Source organism: Schistocerca nitens, chromosome 6 (assembly GCF_023898315.1).
Source record: "Schistocerca nitens isolate TAMUIC-IGC-003100 chromosome 6, iqSchNite1.1, whole genome shotgun sequence".
In the NCBI taxonomy this organism is placed as follows: domain Eukaryota; kingdom Metazoa; phylum Arthropoda; class Insecta; order Orthoptera; family Acrididae; genus Schistocerca; species Schistocerca nitens.
Genome location: NC_064619.1, coordinates 646,488,026 through 646,509,080, shown reverse-complemented (window position 1 = coordinate 646,509,080; position 21,055 = coordinate 646,488,026). Strand labels below are relative to the sequence as shown.

General features: G+C 43.5%; 1 protein-coding gene across 11 annotated transcripts in view; it reads left to right on the top strand.

Moving 5' to 3' along the window:
• The first annotated feature begins 6,515 nt into the window (after window positions 1-6,515).
• LOC126262390 (hemicentin-1) overlaps window positions 6,516-21,055 on the top strand; it is a 1,144,740-nt gene continuing 1,130,200 nt past the window's right edge. For all 11 annotated transcript variants that reach the window (XR_007546725.1, XR_007546724.1, XR_007546726.1 and 8 more), the window contains exon 1: window positions 6,516-6,689. The gene's annotated coding sequence lies outside the window, so the exon portion shown is untranslated. The remainder of the gene's footprint in view (window positions 6,690-21,055) is intronic.

The window sequence follows — 21,055 nt, the reverse complement described above, 5'->3', positions numbered from 1 at the left end:
TAGTTGCCATCGTGTGCTGGACGTGGAACCTATGAAGCCAACTTCCAATGCACATCTTCTGTTGATTCGTTGATCTGGATGTGCATACGTTAGCGGCTAGTAGGAATATAATGAGACTCCTGTGTCGTTGTATCTGCGACATGGATATTTATAGTCCGATCGTGGACTCTGAAATTCAGATTTGTTAGTTTTAATTTACTGTGAACAAGTCCACAGTGAAACTAAAGCATACGAGGTGTGGCTAGAAAAAAACCGGACTAGTACTGGTTTCAATAAAACGAATGCAATAAGGCTGAAAGTCGCGTGGCCTGTCACGTGACTCTCGCTCCGCCTACTGCTCGAGTTTCATCTGCCTCCTGCACTCAGTCTGCCCGTGGCGTCTGTTTTAAGTAGTTGACGTTTTGTCTGTGCGTCGGAAAATGTTGAGTGTACAGAAAGAACAGCGTGTTAACATCAAATTTTGTTTCAAACTAGGAAAATCTGCAAGTGAAACGTTTTTAAAGTTACAACAAGTGTACGGCGATGATTGTTTATCGCGAACACAAGTGTTTGAGTGGCTTAAACCATTTAAAGATGGCCGCGAAGACACCAGTGATGACACTCGCACTGGCAGACCATTGTCAGCAAAAACTGATGCAAACATTGAAAAAATCGGTAAACTTGTTCGACACTTTCCTTGTCAACTCCTGTTAACTCAGACACTGCTCTGATTGTTAAACGGCGATCTTGTCGAACAAGTTTACCGATTTTTTCAATGTTTGCATCAGTTTTTGCTGACAATGGTCTGCCAGTGCGAGTGTCATCACTGGTGTCTTCGCGGCCGTCTTTAAATCATTTAAACCACTCAAACACTTGTGTTCGCGATAAACAATCATCGCCGTACACTTGTTGTAACATTACAAACGTTTCACTTGCAGATTTTCCTAGTTTGAAACAAAATTTGATGTTAACACGCTGTTCTTTCTGTACACTCAACATTTTCCGACGCACAGACAAAACGTCAACTACTTAAAACAGACGCCACGGGCAGACTGAGTGCAGGAGGCAGATGAAACTCGAGCAGTAGGCGGAGCGAGAGTCACGTGACAGGCCACGCGAGTTTCAGCCTTATTGCATTCGTTTTATTGTTTCACCAGTACTAGTCCGGTTTTTTTCTAGCCACACCTCGTAGTGAGGATTATGAACGCTGAAGCTGATCTACGTATCTCCTACACTATGATTTAAGATTACCGACTATAAATGTAGTAAACGAACACTGGGTGACGCTTGTAATCGGATCGTCATAGAACTCTGCAGCGCGCGGGTAGGCACACACACACACACACACACACACACACACACACACACACACACACACACACACACACGTCCTATATCAGAAAAATTTATGAACCATTTTGCATCATTTGCCGTTCATAATAAATTTAACTCTTAATGCAAATTTCGCTTTCGTGCATTGTATTATATACACAGGAAAAATATTACGTTCACAGCAACACCCTCGAGCTTTCGTTTCTTCTGGTCACATACAGAATTATAAATTCTGAATGATGTCCTGCGGTTAAAGTTAGACCTCAGACTTTTCTGAAGCCTTCCGCGCCTTAGCCTACAGTTCAGTAGACGTTCTTCATTTTTCTATCGACATCCTAGACTCAAATCGTTTATGACTCCGGCATTCTTTCATTTATGACTTATAATTTTAATAAGTTCACCGTTTGCACAGCGAAATGCGACTGTCGGCGAAGAGTGAACGACCCGATCTTAAAGAAGACAGTCTCATAATTTTAGTTTATGATCAGAAGTTGCCGCCACTGAGGAATGGGCTACGAAGTGACTTAGCCGTTCCAGACGCTATATTTGTTTCTTTGAGCTATATAAAAAAAAATCTTATACATACAAAGATATCTGAAGATGCGCTCCGATACAGTGTTCATTTCGTTTCGAAATTGCTGCAAGTATCTCTTCTTGACGGAAATGATGTGGAATAAACTTTAATAAATTTTCCTACATTCCACGTCTTCGTCGAGTGAAACAGTTTTTGTTCGATCGCGAATGTATTTATTTTGCCGCATTGCCCATCCCCATTTATATGAAAGCAATTTCCTGAAGATATTACGGAGAAATGGATAGAATACGCTTCCACTTTTCGAAAGAATTACATCATTTTTTATAACTTAAGTATTCATGTTTTTAGAGGAAATCTGTATTTATTACACGTTACGAGGAGCGACCGTAATTTTCATAAGCTATCATCTCTTGATACAAATGTCTTTCATTTACAGTGATTTAACTATCACATTATTGAAAGGAATGCAATCAGACTCAAAATAATTTCACTCGATTATTCGTGACGGCTTCGTAATTACCCTATTCAAAGTCATTCGAATTCTTTATAGCATTGTAATACGCTGTTGATAAATTAAAACGCATTAAAACTTTGTTGCTCTAAAAATATTGCGCCTGTTCTATTGAAAATACTTTCCCCGTAGTTTATTCTGTGGAACAGTAGGAAGTTCACACTGTAAACCAAGCTGTCATACATATTCATTGGAATTACATCTTAGACAAATATCATCTTCGAGGATAGAGCTCTTTGTTCAGTCTGCGAGAAAACGCGCAGCTTGTTGGTGGTTTTGGTCATCGCCCTTGCCTAGTTGCAGGCCTTTGGTTTTTTTATTGTGATGCGAACGCAAGGATGATTCATTGTCTTATATTTCGCCGCTACACGGGAACACCAGAAAAAGAAATGGTCGTTCTCTCAGTCTTGTGCTTTATTGTTCTTCCACCCGTACTGGGAATGTGGCTGAGAGAACGTCTTTATAAAGGTAACATTCAAAATGTTGATTTATATTCAGTGCTAACAGTTTTATCGCGAGCGAAAATAAATCGAAGTCATTACTCAGAGGGAAGGTTAAGTATATAGGAGCTCACATATAGTATATTTAATGGCTGTAGCTGGTTTCTTTGCAGAGAAGTGAAGTTTCGTTCTCATTGATGTTAGACAAAATATCATAGACGAAACATGTCTTGTATGTTTTCGCGTATTATCGAGAGATTTATGAAAGGGTTTTCGATTCAGATAATTGTGAGAAGTTCGTTGTAGAATAGTGATTGTTTTTTGCTACTGAATGGTTCCTTATTCGACCGAGAGAGGGCTATTAACGATGAAATTGACACACGTGTTGCGAAATGTCTCGCGGCATTGTTATGGGTTTAACTTCTAAGCTTCTTCGAGAAATGTTATTGTTTTGAAACCTTGAATAGCGCAAAGTGGTTTTGGTTATGAATATTCCATGAGTGATCGTGTACCAGTAGCTGAAATAGAGATCTATATTTCATGCTTCGCACAGAGAGTAATTCTTTGTCCTACAATACATATTTCATCATAATACAATACGCATTTCGGACCCAGATGCGATAGTCGATAAAGTCTACGTTCTTCCAGTCTTTGCTCCCGGTCATCTGTGTCTTTGACAATAATTATTTTTCGTAATCTGCCATGGAATGAAAATTGTGTTGGTAAAGCCGAACAAAAACCGATTTAGGAACGATATTTCTCAACACTTATGAGAGAGAAACATTGGTAAAATTGCGATCCACAGATAACTTAAAATTACATAAGATTTTAAGGTGAAACTACTCACTTGCACGTTTTATTAACGTATCACATGTACGGTATCATTCTGCAAGTATTATTTGTGATCGCTAGCGTAACAGCATTCAACAAGCTTTCTCGCCCACAGCGCTTCGGTGCTTTAGGAAGCACACTGTGTCATTTTCGTGCTACAGCTTTTTGGTTAAACTTCATTGTTAGTCCCGATGGAAGATAAGTTGGCAACGATGAGGCAGGGCAGTGGTAGCGCCTCTGCCGGATAATCTACGAAGTAGTTTCGAACTGTCGTAAATGTAGCGCACATACGAGTACATATAAAATTCTGCGAGTTAAATGAACAGAAATGACTTCTCAATTAATCGTTTCCCACCTAAGAGCACAGCTTAAATTTGTTTGCACATTCAGGTCTACATCATACCGACATGTACTGACCTACTAGTGCGCTAAGTCTCGTTGATATTTATCGAATGTCATTAGTTCCGCCATCTTACGTATGTAATGAGTCAACATTTGTCGTTGCGGACACCTGGCCTATATTTCCATGTGTATTTAACGTTTATCGTTCTTATAATATATATTTTCAGCGTCCGATATACTATGATTTGTAGTAGTAGGTCTGCTTCTTGGTTATATTTCAGTACCACAGTTGTGTATGTAATATATGCCCATATCTTTTAATCACCTCCTCGGTCTTCTAATGTTTTACCGCGAATTTTTACTGGGAAGAATACATGTGTACAATCTGAAAAGCTATACGCAGTTTTTCACAGATCTACGTTCATGGCACTAACTATAAACCATAACTGAGTGTAACAATCCCAGATACGTTCGCAGAATACTTAGATTTACTGCATCGAAGACACAAAGATACTGTAATAAGAAGGTCTTTAAAATAGTTGGTTCTAGTTCTGTTAGATGGTTTGCATGAGCTGTTGTATAACACCACTGCATCGAAGACACAAAGATACTGTAATAAGAAGGTCTTTAAAATAGTTGGTTCTAGTTCTGTTAGATGGTTTGCATGAGCTGTTGTATAACACCACTGACAATGGTTTGGTATAAACCAACGAAACTTATCTCTCGACAATAAAGAAAGAAAAATGCAGACCATTTATTGTCCTATCAGTATAAGAAGTAACGCTGTACAAAAGTGAAGACTTTTTTTCTGTGCGGTATAAATTGATATTTATCAATAAAACAAAGGCAAAGAGTTCTTGTTCACCTAATCTGCGGCTTGATGTTTCATTTACCATGTAATGCAGGTTTCAGATAGGGCTAACTTGTCAGCATCATGAATACATTTATCTTTTAATTAATATAAGGTTTTCTTCGAAAAGGTGGAGCACAGGCAGGTTTCTTAAAATATACAATAGAGTTTCGACATACGAACATTACCGACGAATTCCGTAATGCGAAAGTTGTTTTATGAATAATGAGAAGAACCATTTAATACTACTTTAGAATTTAGTGCAATTACTCTGCCACAGCTTTTCTTATTGCGACGAACTATCTTTCTAAACCGGAATGGCATTATGTGCCGCACAGGGTACTATACTTAAGAATGTATGTTTCTTCGCCTTCAAATGGCTCTGAACACTATGGGACTTAGAACTACTTAAACCTAACTAACCTAAGGAAATCACACACATCCATGCCCGAGGCTGGATTCGAACCTGCGACCGTAGCGGTCGCTCGGCTCCAGACTGTAGCGCCTAGAACCGCACGGCCACTCCGGCCGGCTGTGCGGTTGGTCCCGGCGGAGGTTCGAGTCCTCCCTCGGGCATGGGTGTGTGTGTTAGTCCTTAGGATAATTTAAGTTAAGCAGTGTGTAAGCTTAGGGACTGATGACCTTAGCAGTTAAGTGCCATAAGATTTCACACACATTTGAACATTTTATTGCAATGCTGGAAATTCATGTTTTATTGCTAAGGAGGTGATAACAATCCAGTGAAGAATGAAATCATTTTCACATAACTGATATACGTCATGGCTTAAAGATACTTTATGTGAGTTGAGAATACACCTTTTCCATTTTCCGCATGTAATCGTTGTCTTTCGTTCGTTCCTCCTGGGATAAACATAACAGCATGCTGCATTAGCATTATTCTCTTTTGAGATTTTTTTATGGGTGTAAACTGAGCTTCTTTCACCAAAATATCACTTCATCATCGGCTATCACATCCTCTTCCATATCATGACCGTGATTGCTCTCTTTTTCGTCTATTTAATTGCGTCTATATTCGTATCCACCTTCAGCAGCACTTTTATCTTCACAGTAATTTCCTGCGAGTCCCTTACCGATAATTTTTCCCCCGCTATTTTCAAAAATGGTTCAAATGGCTCTGAGCACTATGGGACTTAACAGCTATGGTCATCAGTCCCCTAGAACTTAGAACTAGTTAAACCTAACTAACCTAAGGACATCACACAACACCCAGTCATCACGAGGCAGAGAAAATCCCTGACCCCGCCGGGAATCGAACCCGGGCGCGGGCCGCTATTTTCAGCAGATTTGATTGATGCAGTGTAAAGAACGTTACCCACATCTTGCACCTGTATAATTTATAATTGGTAGGGATATTATTATTATTATTATTACTGGAAAACTAGCATAGTTTTATATCGCCATAAAAACTTAATAAAAGTTGAAGTGTGGGTATAAATGCTTACAGTAGCACTGTACTGCACACGTGGTGTTCAAACATGCCGCCAGTGGTAAACCATTTCAGACAGGTTTGAAGCTGCTACCGGATAGGTCCCCTCTTACCAAAGATTAGATGGAATATCGAAAACAACAAACTGCTGCACTCTGTTAGAAATATTTACAAGACAAATGAATAACGACCATAATATTTCAGACAGCGTTCCAGATTAGTGACGTGGCGCGTATGTTGGCAGGCCTGCCGGCGTACGACCTGACGGGGCTGGTGGGCGAGACGGTGACGCTGCCGTGCAAGGTGGACACGGACCGCTGCGGGGACCTGCACTCCATCAAGTGGTACCGCGGCTCCGCCCGCATCTTCGTCTTCAGCGACCGCGCCCGGATCTCCAGGCCCGAGGGCGAATACACCGAAAGGTAGGCACTAGCCGTATCTCAGCTCTCATGCCTCTCACACCGTTCAAATACCGAGTGTAATGCTATCATTAAACGTGACAGACGGCTAAAAAATTACACAAGTTCTGTCGCGAAATAAGTGGAATATACTACGGGGTGTTTTAAAAAGGACTGTACAACTTCGAAAATTCATATAAATTAATTCATAGTACCTGCTGAGGTGATTGTAGTGTCAATTTCTAGGGAAACACCAAGTTTTGTCTCGCGTAGTTCGGCAGTGCCGAATCACACCGTAAGGAGCGCTAGCTGCAATTGCGTTTAAGATGGCTTCACCGGACCCGAGCGTGCTAGCTGTGTGGTTTGGTTTGAAGACTCGAAGTCGGCGACAACAGTTCAGCGTAATTTCCTTAGCGAGTACGCTCAAAATCCTCCAAGCAGGCCTACAATTTATGAGTGGCATAAATGTTTTGCAGAAACAGGGTGCTCGGTAAGACATGGGGAATCATCAGGTCGTACAAGCACATCTGACGCAGTCGTTGAGCGAGTGAGACAACCTTTTGTCAACAGCCCTACGAAATCGACCCGGTTGCATCTTGCGAAGTACAAATCCCACATACGACTGTTGTGTGTTGAGAAACCGTGCAGATTGGCGACCGTACAAGCAATAAAAGACACTGATAAAATTGTTCGCAAGAACTTCCGTGCGGATATGTTAAATCGATTACGTAAGGATGAACATTTCTTGGGCAAAATCATCTTTTCCGACGAGTCGGCTTTTCACTTAAGTGGCAAGATTACACACACAACTGTAGAACTTGGGGCAATTAAATCCATATCAAACATTGCAACATGTTCGTGACGGCCTTAAACTGAACGTTTTTTGAGCAGTGAGCAAGAACAAAGTGTACGGCCCCCTTTTTTTTTCGTGGGAGAACCATCAACTAGATAGTGTACCTGGATATGTTACAACAATTTTTGATACCACAGATCGATGCGGATGACCAAGAACGAAATGTTTACTTCATGCAAGATGGTGCCCAACACCTCTAATTGGCCCACGTCCGGGATTTTGTCAGTGACCGCTTTCCAGGTCAGTCGATTGACCGTGATACGCCAATTGCATGGCCCCCACGTTCCCCAGACCTGACACCACTCAGTTTTTTATGGGGATTCGTCAAGGATATTGTGTTTGTACCTCTTGTGCCGGCTTGTCTGCCTGAACTTAGAGCAAGAATTTACGCCACCAGTGAACACGTTACATCTGCAGTGATACAGCGAGTTTGGAAGAAATTGATTTCCGATGGGATGTGTGTAGGATAACCAACTGTAGCCACATACAACATCTTTAGTTTAAGGTAAGAAAACTTGATGTGTTTCCTTACATAATAACACTAAACCCAGCTCTATATCTTCTTTCAATTAATTTACATTAATTTTTAAAGTTATAAAGTCCTTTTTGAAACAGCCTGTATAAACTAGAATGAAAACTGCTCCTATCACAGTGCAAGAAAAGGCGAAAGGCGATTATGACCAGGGGTAGAGTTATGTGTATAAAAGAAGGAAAATAGCTTTTCCACAATCTGCAATTTAAATCAAAACATCTTGACACTCTCGTGCTTTTTTACTCGTACGTATCAGTGTCATTTAATGTAATTCATAAACCCCCAGAAATTTTGCCCCCCGCCCCCGGGAAATCTTTTTTTTTAGAAGTACACACTTACGATATTACGTATTGTTTACTAAGACTGGCGACTCTTCTGGATTTTGATTCGCCTTTTTGAGCCATGATAGGAGCATTTTTCATTCTGATTCCCTACTTTTACTCTAGCATAATTTTGGCATTAGATCGTCAGAGCTTGGCAACCGATGGAGATTTTTGTGACTCTGACTACCATTGATGCGGTACAGGCATTTTTAATCGACTTTCGAACTTTGTTGCTTGTATCGTGGCAACGGATAAAGCTTTCACAAGAAAAACATGATCACCATTAATTACACGTACTAGTCTTACCTTCTTCCAAAATTTGAGCCTGTTCCAGTAAGTTTGAAAAATAAAAGTGGTGTGTATAAAAAAAATTCACAAACATATTTTTTTTTCACGTGAAATTCCAATGAAGCAAGATATTTGAAAGATAGCTTTCAATTTGATCGTAACAATGCAGGTTTTTCTTTGATTCACTTTAAACCGTTTCCACGGGTTCAGTTCATGTAAGAACTAATTTACGTGCTGCATTATCTCGGTTTTAAACCACCGTATCTCGGCAGCGGATGAAGATAATTGGATAAAAATTTCGTTTTGACTTTATCCATTTGTCTACCTTCGTGCAATGTTTGAACCGATTCGTACAAGTTTAAAGTATAGAAATAGCATGCTTCAAAAGCCTCCAAGAGAAACTTGTATTTTGCACGTAAAATTCAAGCGAAGCAAATTTTATTATAATGGTTAAAACTTATCTTAGACCACGATTCGATACACGGATGGACTAAATTTGAGCCATCGGTTTCGTTCGAACCCGGGTTTTTTTTTAAGGATGATTATTTGTGCGTGCAAAATCTGATAGAGCGGGACTTGTTTTGCTCGTAAAATCTGCACGCTCCACACACAAATGGTGTCATTAACTGAGCATTAATTTCAGCCGAATAAAAATCGTTTGAAAAAGGAGTTAATTGATTCGCACAATTTGCCTGGGGCCTTTCCGTTCGTAGTTCAAACTTTGCTTAATATACCGTAACATAGCTGCTACAGCTAGACATATTCGAATAGTTAAACAAATGGCCGTAGGTCGGGGGTGAACCGAAAATTTGGTACCCCATGTTCTTAGCTCAAACAGGAACCGATCACTGAGACCCCCACCCCCCTCCCCATCCCAACCGCGATTGTGCGTGCGGTCTTTTCGTACATATTTGTTACAGCGTTTCCATGCTAACGATTGTGTAGCTGATAATAGGGCTCTCAGTAACATCAGTTCGTGGCTTTCAGAGAACGGGTTAAAGTCGTTCTCACAAGGGACGTGTTTAGATTTTTAAGCACGCCAGACGTGGTTTACACCGAGATTGGTCCACACTTAGGATCGAGCTGGTTTGTGATATGGAATGTCATCCTCACCATAATTTGCAACTGCAGCGCTCTCCGGCAATAGTTTTCGGTTGTATCTTACTCGGAGATGGTTTGTGTATGGACGTGGACAGGCGTAAAATTCCTACGGTCATTCTATTAAACGGCACATTTCCTCCCTTGCCCGTATACTAGTTATGTTGTTCTGTCTGTAGTTTACATAAATAAAAACGTAAATATCCATCAACATGAAATTTTGAACAAATATCTTAAAGTTTGAACATTTTATGCAAGTATTTGTATTATTGTCCGTCATTAGAGATTCCAATTACCTTAATCTTATTTAAACCAGTAATCAACTCCCTCCATTCCACACATACTCCGGGGGCACAATATCCATAAACAAATCTTTGAATTTACGAGAATATGGAAGTGAATACATAGACTGAACGGTAACCAACCGATCTTAGTGCTCACTGACATTAGTTTCGATACAAATAAACATTTTGTAACTTCTAGTTGTGTCACGACCGCTCCTCCATCACTCACTTTGTCCAACGATAAGCTTCATCCGTCTACATCAGTCCCTATAAATACAAGATATTGCCAGCTCTTACACCTGAAACAGCTTAGTACCAATGAATAGAAATAAGGTAAATAGCTCCATCTGCAGTCACATGACGCCACAGTCCCCGCGCGGGGCCTTATACTAGCGTGATTAGTAAACAACCTGACACAAGTGAACATCAACTAATTAGTGACAACTTTAATATAAAACACTCAAGCAGTCATTTAGCTTCTAACTCAAGGCGCAATCCACTGACGAGAAGACGTTGCCCACAAGCATGAACAAAGTGTCACGTAAATTAATGTTCAGTCTAGACTATGAGCATATAGTATTGGTGAATCACAGTACATTTCGCCAACTTTCCATTAACCTAGCCACTTGAGACACGTCTACTTTTAGTCGCCGTAAAACTTCCTCCGTGCGCAAAGCTAACCGTTCTTTCCAGCGTAACTCCGTCATGTAAACACTGGCTCACTCTCTTTGCCGCACGCGCACACACACACACACACACACACACACACACACACACACACACACACACACACGCGCGCGCGCGCGCGAGCGCGCAAGTGTGCCCAGTCTCCTTCCGTCTCTGTGCGTCTTTTCTTCCTCCTCACAACCATAAATGTTCTCTCTTCCAAAGTCCGTCCATTGCACAGATAGGCCCCTTTCCCCCTGAGAGACGTTCCACATACATAAGCAGGGCAGTCTGGCCAACCCAGATCGGCTAGCGTAGCTCTAAATCATCGTGCCGTACATGGCACAAGTGCAGAGCAGCGAAACTGCAACGAAACTCAGTTCATGTTGTTTCTGACACAGAATCCTTGTAAAAGTGAAATTTTATTTTTACAAGGTGTTCAAACGTCAGGGTAGTCAATCATTTCAAAAACCTATGTCTATACCCTCACAAAGAACATTCTCAGCCTGAAAAAGAGCGCCGGCCGCTGTGGCCAAGCTGTTCTAGGCGCTTCAGTCCGGAACCGCGCTGCTGATACGGTCACTGGTTTGAACCTTGCCTCGGGCATGGATGTATGTAATGTCCTTAGGTTAGTTAGGTTTAAGTAATTCTAAGTCTAGGCGACTGGTGACCTCAGATGTGAAGTCCCATAGTGCTTAGAGCCTGAAAAAGAGCAGTGAGACTGGTCCGGTCTGTCATTTCACCGACTTCGTGTAGGCCGTTGGACTATCCTATCTTAATGTCCATCCACATAAGTTAGGACGATTCTCGTGATCGCTTCCATGCAGCTGTTGTTGGAGAGTGATGTGGTAGTGGTAGGACTGAAGAACCAAAGAAACTGGTACACCTGCCTAATATCGTGTAGGTGTCCCGCGAGCTTGTAGAAGTGCCGCAACACGACGTGGCCTGGACTCGACTAATGAGCTAAGGGAATTGACACCCATGAATCCTGCAGGGCTGTCCGTAAACCCGTAATAGTACGAGTGGGTGGACATCTCCTGAACAGCACATTGCTCAATAATGTTCATGTCTGGGAACTTGGGTGGCCAGCGGGATTGTTTAAATTCAGAAGAATGTTCTTGGTGCCACTCTGTAGCAATTCTGGACGTGCGGGATGTCGCATTGTTCTGCTGGGCTTGTCCAAGAGCTTCGTAATGCACAATAGACCTGAATGGATGTAGGTGATCAGACATGATGCTTACGTACGTGTCACCTGTCACAGTGGTATCTAGACGAATCATGGGTCCCATATCACTCCAACTGTACACACCCTACACAATTACAGAACCTCCACTAGCTTGAACAGTCCCCTGCTGAGTTGCAGGGTCCATGGATTCATGAGGTTGTCTCCATACCCGTACATGTCCATCGCTCTATACAATTTGAAACGAGACTCGTCCTACCAGGCAACATGTTTCCAGTCATCAATAGTCCAGTGTCGGTGTTGACTGGCACAGGCAAGGTGTAAAGCTTTGTGTCGTGCAGTCATCAAGGGTACAGGAGTGGGCCTTCTTCTCTGAAAGCCCATACCGATTACGTTTCGTTGAATGATTCACACTTGTTGATGGCCTAGCAATGAAATTTGCAGCAGTTTGCGGAAGTGTTGCACTTCTGCCACGTTGAACGATTCTCTTCAGTCGTTATTAGTCCCGTTCTTGACGGTCTTTTCCGGCCGCAGCGATGTCAGAGATTTTATGTTTTACCGGATCCCTAATATTCACGGTACACTCGTGGAATGGCCATACGGGAAAATCCCTACTTCATCGGTACCTCGGAGGTGCTGTGTCGCATCGCTCTTGCGCCGACTATAACATCACGTTCAAGCTCGCATAAATCGTAATTACCTGCCATTGTAGCAGCAGTAACCGATCTAACAACTGCGTCAGACACTTGTCTTATATAGTGTTGCCGACCGCAGCGTTGTATTCTACCCGTGCGGTAGCGTTCTCGCTTCCCACGCCCGGGTTCCCGGGTTCGATTCCCGGCGGGGTCAGGGATTTTCTCTGCCTCGTGATGACTGGGTGTTGTGTGATGTCCTTAGGTTAGTTAGGTTTAAGTAGTTCTAAGTTCTAGGGGACTGATGACCATAGATGTTGAGTCCCATAGTGCTCAGAGCCATTTGAACCATTTTTTTGTATTCTAACTGTTTACATATCTCTGTATTTGAATACGCGTGCCTATACCTGTTTCTTTGGCGCTTCAGTGTATGTTGATGGAGAATATGTAGGACATTTGCTTGACTCATGCCACGTTGTCTAGGTGTTACACTATCGCTTTCACGTAATTGGTTGAAGAGACTGACAAATAGTTGCCGAGTTGGTTGACGTATATTGGGATTAACGAACACCACTGACTTCTAATTTACCCTACTTTTTAGTCTGTTACTATCAGTAAGCATTGTTCCATTAAAATGTATAATTGCACAAAAAATACTCTTTCTAAGTCTTATTACAGTCTGTTCATTGGCTATAAATACGTGCTTCTGACTATCAATTTATCCTATGAAAACTGCACTTGGATAGCAACTTTCAATTTCCGCAATATTTGTGTGCGCGTTTCAGGTAATTCACCCTGTATATTCTAAAAGACTCTGTGGTGGCCTTTTGCGTCAGGTCCTGTCTTGTTGCCTGTTCTGGAAACAGACGATCCCATTACCAAGAGACGGTAACATGAAGATGGCAGAGGCTCGAATTCTGTTAAAATATCTAAGAGAGTGTAGAGTTACGCTTTATTCGCGATGCCAGCTCGGTGATTGTGGGTAGAGATCACTTGGGCTATCCTCCTAGCGGCAATGCTGCATTTATGTTCTGCTCTGTAAGAAAAAATATTTAGTAACATTATTGTGGCATACAAGTCTAAATATGGTTAATTCTGTTGTTAAAAATTGCTGATAAAGTCTTTGAGGCTGATAGTAGCACCTATCTTGTGTTGTTACTGTGTGCATATTGTATTTGTAGGCGTATTTCCTCCGTTGCACTGCATGTTTCTGGCAGTTCTCGCTATTCAGAAATTTAACGTTTCCATGAGACAACCTTCAAGTAATTCACATTTTAATCGTTATTATACTGTTTTGAGCGCTTGTCTGTGCCGTTCTTCTTTCTAAGCTTTTTTACTATTCTGTTATTATTATTACGGCAATTTTATGAGAAACTTATTTGTTATTTCCCTATAAATATAAACTTTCTGACGCTAATGACCGTGCCATCTGGTGTCTTATACAGAACAACAGCAATATTAATACCTACAATAACTTTTATTCTCCAAAATAAGAAAACTGAATATTTCTGTCGTATGTATCTTTCTGCGTCTGATAAAGGTCTGCGTTTCTGTGCTCTGTCCATAATTTATTTGTGAAAGAACCAGCAGGTCTGGAGCTGTCTTGTACAAGCAGCTGCCTAGCAAAGACGTCAATTAGTTATAGGGGAAACGGTTCCTTGTAAGTAAAACGCCGGCTGTCATGTTTTCTCGACAGGTACCAAGAGCGTTCTTGTTGCGCGACGGACGTAGGTGGCCTGAGGAAGCCCTCAGGTAATCCAATAAGCGACTGACAGCGCGAAGAAGCCTGGAGCGTGGAACAGTTCCCTATAACAGAGGGAAAATGTGAAACAAACAGACGGAGGCTTAAAATGCACATTTATTAACCGACGATGGACGGCACCGGCAGAAACAGTAACGGACGTAACGTAGCTGGTCTGAAAAGCAAATCTTACTTGGAGAGAAATTGATTTCCCCTCAATCAAACAAGGATCGCCGTGAGAAAAACGACCAGCATTTTATTTTTTTCGATTCATTGCATATAATAGATGTTGGGCAACAGATAAGTTCCATTTCCTAGATTTGCAAACGTTGTTCGATACGGTATCACATTGTCCTCTAGCAATCAGGATACTGAATGTCTTCTCAAATGCGAATCCTAAACATCCGATGTACCGGAAGGAAGCGTGATTAGACTGTTGTTGCTTCCGATATACACTACGTGATCAAAAGTATCCGGACACCACCAAAAATATACTTTTTCATATTAGGTGCATTGTGCTACCACCTACTGCCAGCCGGCCGGGGTGGTCTAGCGGTTCTAGGCGCTCAGTCCGGAACCGCGCGACTGCTACGGTCGCAGGTTCGAATCCTGCCTCGGGCATGGATGTGTGTGATGTCCTTAGGTTAGTTAGGTTTAAGTAGTTCTGAGTTCTAGGGGACTGATGACCACAGCAGTTAAGTCCCATAGTGCTCAGAGCCATTTGAACCATTTGAACCTACTGCCGGGTACTCCATATCAGCGACCTCAGTAGTCATTAGACATCGTGAGAAAGCGGAATGGGGCGCTCCGCGGAACTCACGGACTGCGAACTTGGTCAGGTGACTGGGTGTCACTTGTGTCATACGTCTGTACGTAAGATTTCCACACTCCTAAACATCCATAGGTCCACTGTTTCCGATGTGATAGTGACGTGGAAACGTGAAGGGACACGTACAGCACAAAAGCGTACAGGCCGACCTCGTCTGTTGACTGACAGAGACCGCCGACAGTTGAAGAGGGTCGCAATGTGTAATAGGCAGACATCTATCCAGACCATCACACAGGAATTCCAAACTGCATCAGGATCCACTTCAAGTACTGTGACAGTTAGGCGGAATGTGAGAAAACTTGGATTTCATGGTCGAGCAGCTGCTCATAAGCCACACATCATGCCGGTAAACTCCAAGCGACGCCTCGCTTGCTGTAAGGATCGTAAACGTTGGATGATTGAACAGTGGAAAAACGTTGTGTGGATTGACGAATCACGGTACACAATGTGGCGATCCGATAGCAGGGTGTGGGTATGGCGAATGCCCGGTGAACGTCATCTGCCAGCGTGTGTAGTGCCAATAGTAAAATTCGGAGGCAGTGGTGTGGTCGTGTTTTTCATGGAGGGGGCTTGGACCCCTTGATTGTTTTTCGTGGCACTATCACAGCACAGGCCTACATTGATATTTTAAGCACCTTCTTGCTTCCCACTGCTAAAGAGCAATTCGGGGATCCTGCACAGAGTCCTGATTTGAATCCTATAGAACACCTTTGTGATGTTTTGGAACGTCGAATTCGTGCCAGGCCTCACCGACCGACATCGATCCCTCTCCTCAGCGCAGCACTCCGTGAAGAAGGGGCTGGCATTCTCAAAGAAACCTTCCAGCACCTGATTGATCGTATGCCTGCGAGAGCGGAAGCTGTCATCAAGGTTAAGGGTGGGCCAACAACGTACTGAATTCCAGCATTACCGATGGAGGGCGCCACGAACTTGCAAGTCATTTTCTGGCAGGGGTCCGGATACTTTCGATCACATAATGTACATAGACTATCACAAACGATCAGTAACGCCCTGGGATTATTTTCCTGATGATGCATTTTTCTGTTGGGCGGAGATGTGTAAATTGGAAATAGTGAGAAGGCTGTTCTTTGTCGAGCAACCTCGAGGCTTCTTGTAAAAAATTGTACGAAATCAGCAGAAAGAATCAGTCGTGAGTTGCTGTGACGGTCAGTTGGGAGTTGAAACGAATGGGGTACAATTATCTAGGAGCTCGTCATAATCTACGCATTTCTCAAGTAAGTGCGAAGCGGCGCTTGGGATGATGTAAAGAGCGACTCCACTGGTCAGTGGATTATTGGAAACGAGCGGTTGGGAGTGACGGATCACGCTATACCTTGTGGCAGTCTTACGCAGCGGTACCTGCCAACAGTGAAGTGAAGGGGATGACTGACTGTATCAACATGACAGTGAAAAAATGGTTCAAATGGCTCTGAGCACTATGGGACTTAACTTCTGAGGTCATCAGTCCCCTAGAACTTGGAACTACTTAAACCTACCTAACCTAAGGACATCACACACATCCATGCCCGAGGCAGGATTCGAACCTGTGACCGTAGCGGTCACGCGGTTCCAAACTGAAGCGCTTAGATCCGCACGGCCACACCGGCCGGCCATGACAGTGAACCTTGTAATAAAGCAGCATATGTGAATCAATGGTTTGAGGACAATAACATTCACGAAATGGAGTGGCCTACACGGAGTCCTTGCCTGAACTCATTTGAACACCATTGGGATGAGTTAGAGCGTCTGCTTCACTCCAGACCCCATCGTTCAACGTCACTACCTCCTCTGGTTTCGGCTCTTGAGGAACAGTGGTCTGTCATTCCCCAACAGACATTCTGGCACTTCATTGAAAGTGTTGCCAGCGGAATCATACAGGCGAGGGGACGACACAGCCCATATTTATGCCCATTAATAAGTGTGTGTCGACTTTTCACCAGATAGCGTAGATGTAGTTACACCATAATGTCACCCCTAGGAGTGGTCGTGACAACTCAGCCCGACACTGCGTCACATCGGAATCGGTGTGTCGAGGAACAAGCTGTTTCAGGCAGCGACCGGACGCGGACACTTCAAACTGGGCCGGTTAACAGCTGCAGAGAGGCAGGGCGGCTATAATCGCGATGGGGCCGCATGAAACAGTAATTTGACTGCGGCGGGAGCCGTCGCCACGCCGGGCCGTGTAATTGAAAGTGGGCAGGGCGCGCCCGCGCGTCGATACCTGTGCTAGCTGCCGGCTGGCACGCCCCCGCAGATACCATCTGCAGCTAATGCCCGCGATTACGGATTCACGGCGCCGGCGATTAGCGGCGGCAGCACAGTGGCGAGCGCGCAAAAACGCGCCGCCTGACACCGACTGATCCGATGCCGTGCAGCCTCAGCTGAGAACATGTCATGCCAGCCCATCACAGCACGTGCTTTGCAAGGAGTATAAGATAACGTAGAATTCGTATTAAACTTTGATCGCGAGAGTTTTTATATTTAACTAGCGAACCTGGCAATTCTTCGCAGTTCTGCATATGTATGGGAAATACATACACATCGTAAGTTTCTTGCCGCCTGTCTACCCATGTTATCATACCCCATCTTTCGCTGTACATATCCTCCTCCCTTTCTATCGAGCGAGGTGGCGCAGTGGTTAGCACACCGGACCCGCATTCAGGAGGACGACGGTTAAAACACGCGTCCGGCCATCCTCATCCAGGTTGTCCTTGATGTCCCTAAATCGCTTCAGGCAAATGCCTGGCCGGCCGGTGTGGCCGTGCGGTTCTAGGCGCTTCAGTCTGGAACCGCGCGATTGCTACGGTCGCAGGTTCGAATCCTGCCTCGGACATGAATGTGTGTGATGTCCTTAGGTTAGTTAGATTTAACTAGTTCTAAGGTCTAGGGGACTGATGACCTCAGATTTTAAGTCCCATGGTGCTCAGAGCCAATTGAACCAAATGCCTGGATGGTTCCTTTGAAAGGGGCACGGCCGACTGCTTCCACATCCTTCCCTAATCCGATAGGACCGATGACCTCGCTGGTTAGGCTCCCCCCCCCTCCCCCATCCCTAAATGAACCAACTAACCAGCCAACCAACCACCCAACCAACCAACCAACCTCCCCCCTCTATGTTCATCTCAAAATCTGAAGTAAATCCGCCAAGAGCTTTTCAAGTTTTGTGGTAGCCACACTTCCCCGTTATATATTGCATACATAAGTAAATGTTATTTATATTAGAAAAACTATAGCCTATGTCCGTCTGAACGTTCATTAGAATGTCGTGTAAAAACCTGTAGTAAATCTGTCAAGAACTTCCCGAGATATTCGGTAACAACGTTACCTCTTTATATATTACAAACGTATTTATATATTTTACGTGCTCTGTTCAAAAAGTTCCGGAAGATTCGTAATTTCTCTCCAGTGGTGTGTTGTAGCGACATGCGGTTGGCATCCCCGCACACGCCAGTGTTTAACGTGTAACTGCTGAAAGTTTCATTGTTGTCTCTCTGTTAGTTATTGTTCATAGTTGTTGTTCAGTGTCGTATTGGGCAGAATGTTGTGCCGCACAGTCTGCGAATTTCTAAATGCCAGAGTTAGATAGTCAACTCGTCTGCATTAAATTTCGCGTGAAACTCAAGAAAACCTTTAGAGATACACACCAAACGATGCAGGAGGCCTACGGTGATGAGTGCTTAAGCCGTTCTCGGTGTTACAAATGGTTCTCACGGTTTGAGGACGCCCTTCTACATCTACCGACGACGTTCATGTCAGGAACAATGAAATTGTGCGTGCCAACCGAAGACTGTCTGAGAGATTGCAGAAGAATGTAATATTTCAGTTGGATTATGTCATGAAGTCCTGACACAGAATCTTGGAATACATCGTGTAGCTGTTAAGTTCGTCCCACGGCTCACGAGTCAAGACGAAAAAGATATTTTCCTCGCAATCTGTGAAGAGCTCTTGGATCGGGGAAATGAGTAGGAGATGTTCCTTAAGACAACTTGTGATGAGTCGTGGGCCTACGGTTATGATGTTGAGACTAAGTTTCAGTCTTGATAATGGGTCGGGTGAGGTTCTCCAAGACCAAAAGAGGCTCATCAGGTCAGGTAAAATATCGAAACCTTACTGACAGCTTTCTTTGACTAAAGGATTACTTTATCATGAATTCGTGCCACAGGAACAAACTATTAAACGATGGTACTATCGGGACATGTTGCGACGCCAGCGAGAAAATATTAGGAAGAAATGGCCTGAAATGTGGCGACACTCGTGGCTCTTGCATCACGATAACACACCCGCACATTCACCCCCGTTGGTGCGTGACTGTCGCACAAAAAACGAAGTCATACTGAACTGCCTCATCCTCCGTACTCTTCGTACCTGGCCCCTGCGAGCTTCTTTTATTTTCGAAGATGAAAACCCCATTGAAAGGACGAAGATTTGCAACGATAGACAAAATAAAAGAAAATTCGCACACGGCGCTTCGCGCGATCCAGCGTGAGGCGTACCAAGACTGCTCCCGGTAATGAAAACGGCGTTGAGAGCTGTCTATCAATTGTAAAGGAAAGTATTTCGAAGGATACCATGCACAATAAGTAAAAGGCAAGCGTAGAAAAATTTTGTGGATGAAGTTCCGGAATTTTTTGAACAGACCTCGTGTTTATAACGGTCAAACTGATCTTTCGTTGTTATGAGAATATGTAGCAGCAGAACTATCAAACTGAAGGCATTTTTTTATTTTCTTTTTCATACCAAAGGTACCATTACCCCCTATCCACAATTACGAACACAGCAAAAAATATCAACCACTTCGGTTGAGCACTCCTCAGGTGATGATCTTTCGCAGTTGATTTTAATTTCTGTCTTTTACGGTGGATCTTCAGGACAAAGCCTGATGATAACATTCATCTTCGCTTGATCTGAAGTGCCCTTTGTAGACGATTTTCTCGAATCGCCTGATCCACTCGTTGAACAAGGTCATCGTCAGACACTCGCTTTCTTCTGTGACTGCTTGCATCATGAACGTCTGTACGTCCAAAGTTCCTTCACCATAACCATACACTCTCACGCATGTCAGTTATTTGGGCTGCATGGAATCAGACGGGTGCTCTCAGCGTGAAGAAATCAAATGATAGCACACACTTAACATTTGGCGGGAGAATGTTGTTCTAGGCCTTTTTACGTGCTCGCTTTGCGCTCAGAGAAGCAAAGTGCGACGTAATCGTCAGGCATAATAGATGCACTGGGCAACACGTCTGTACCAAGCTTCATCGCATTTTCGCTGTGGTTTTAATTTCGCGACCGATCGTACCGCTAAAAAAAAAAAAAATAAAAATAAAAAAAATCTCCCTCGTGGTAGTAGTAATATGTACATGAGTGCGACAGTAGGAAGCAGCTAAATATCGTCGTAAGGCAACGTATATGTGCTAGAAAAATATTTTTAAAACGTAAAATTTACAGCCAAAACTGGTAGCGCCGTAAAATAAATGGTAAACAGCGTTTCACTCTGGCCATTACAAGCTTCTAGGTGTTGTAGACGGATGGGACTTATTAGATACAGTTTTGACAAGGACACCATGCCCGGAAATGTACCGTTTGGGTGTAAAATAAGTTTGAAGGTGGGATCATTTAACATTGTCCCGCTTCACGGTACGCACGCAGCGGAGACCGTCGAGTTATCTTCTTCGTGATGAAGGACGTTCTCCTCGGATTCGAGAAGAGAGCGGCGCGCCTTTGCGCACCACAGTCAACTCTACAAGCTGCGATCGTGCCAGTTTCTCGCAGCCAGTTTTCTGGGTGATGTCATGATCACTGCTACGACTCCCCTCATGGAAGTGAATGACAAACACTGATGCCTGCCTCGCATGCGGGCGTACTGTGCTTGGAGGTACATCACAGACGAATGAGAAGGCTTGGCTGCTATGTGTCGCTCGCTGCAGACACGGTTTACAACCCACATATGCGTCTATACCCCGC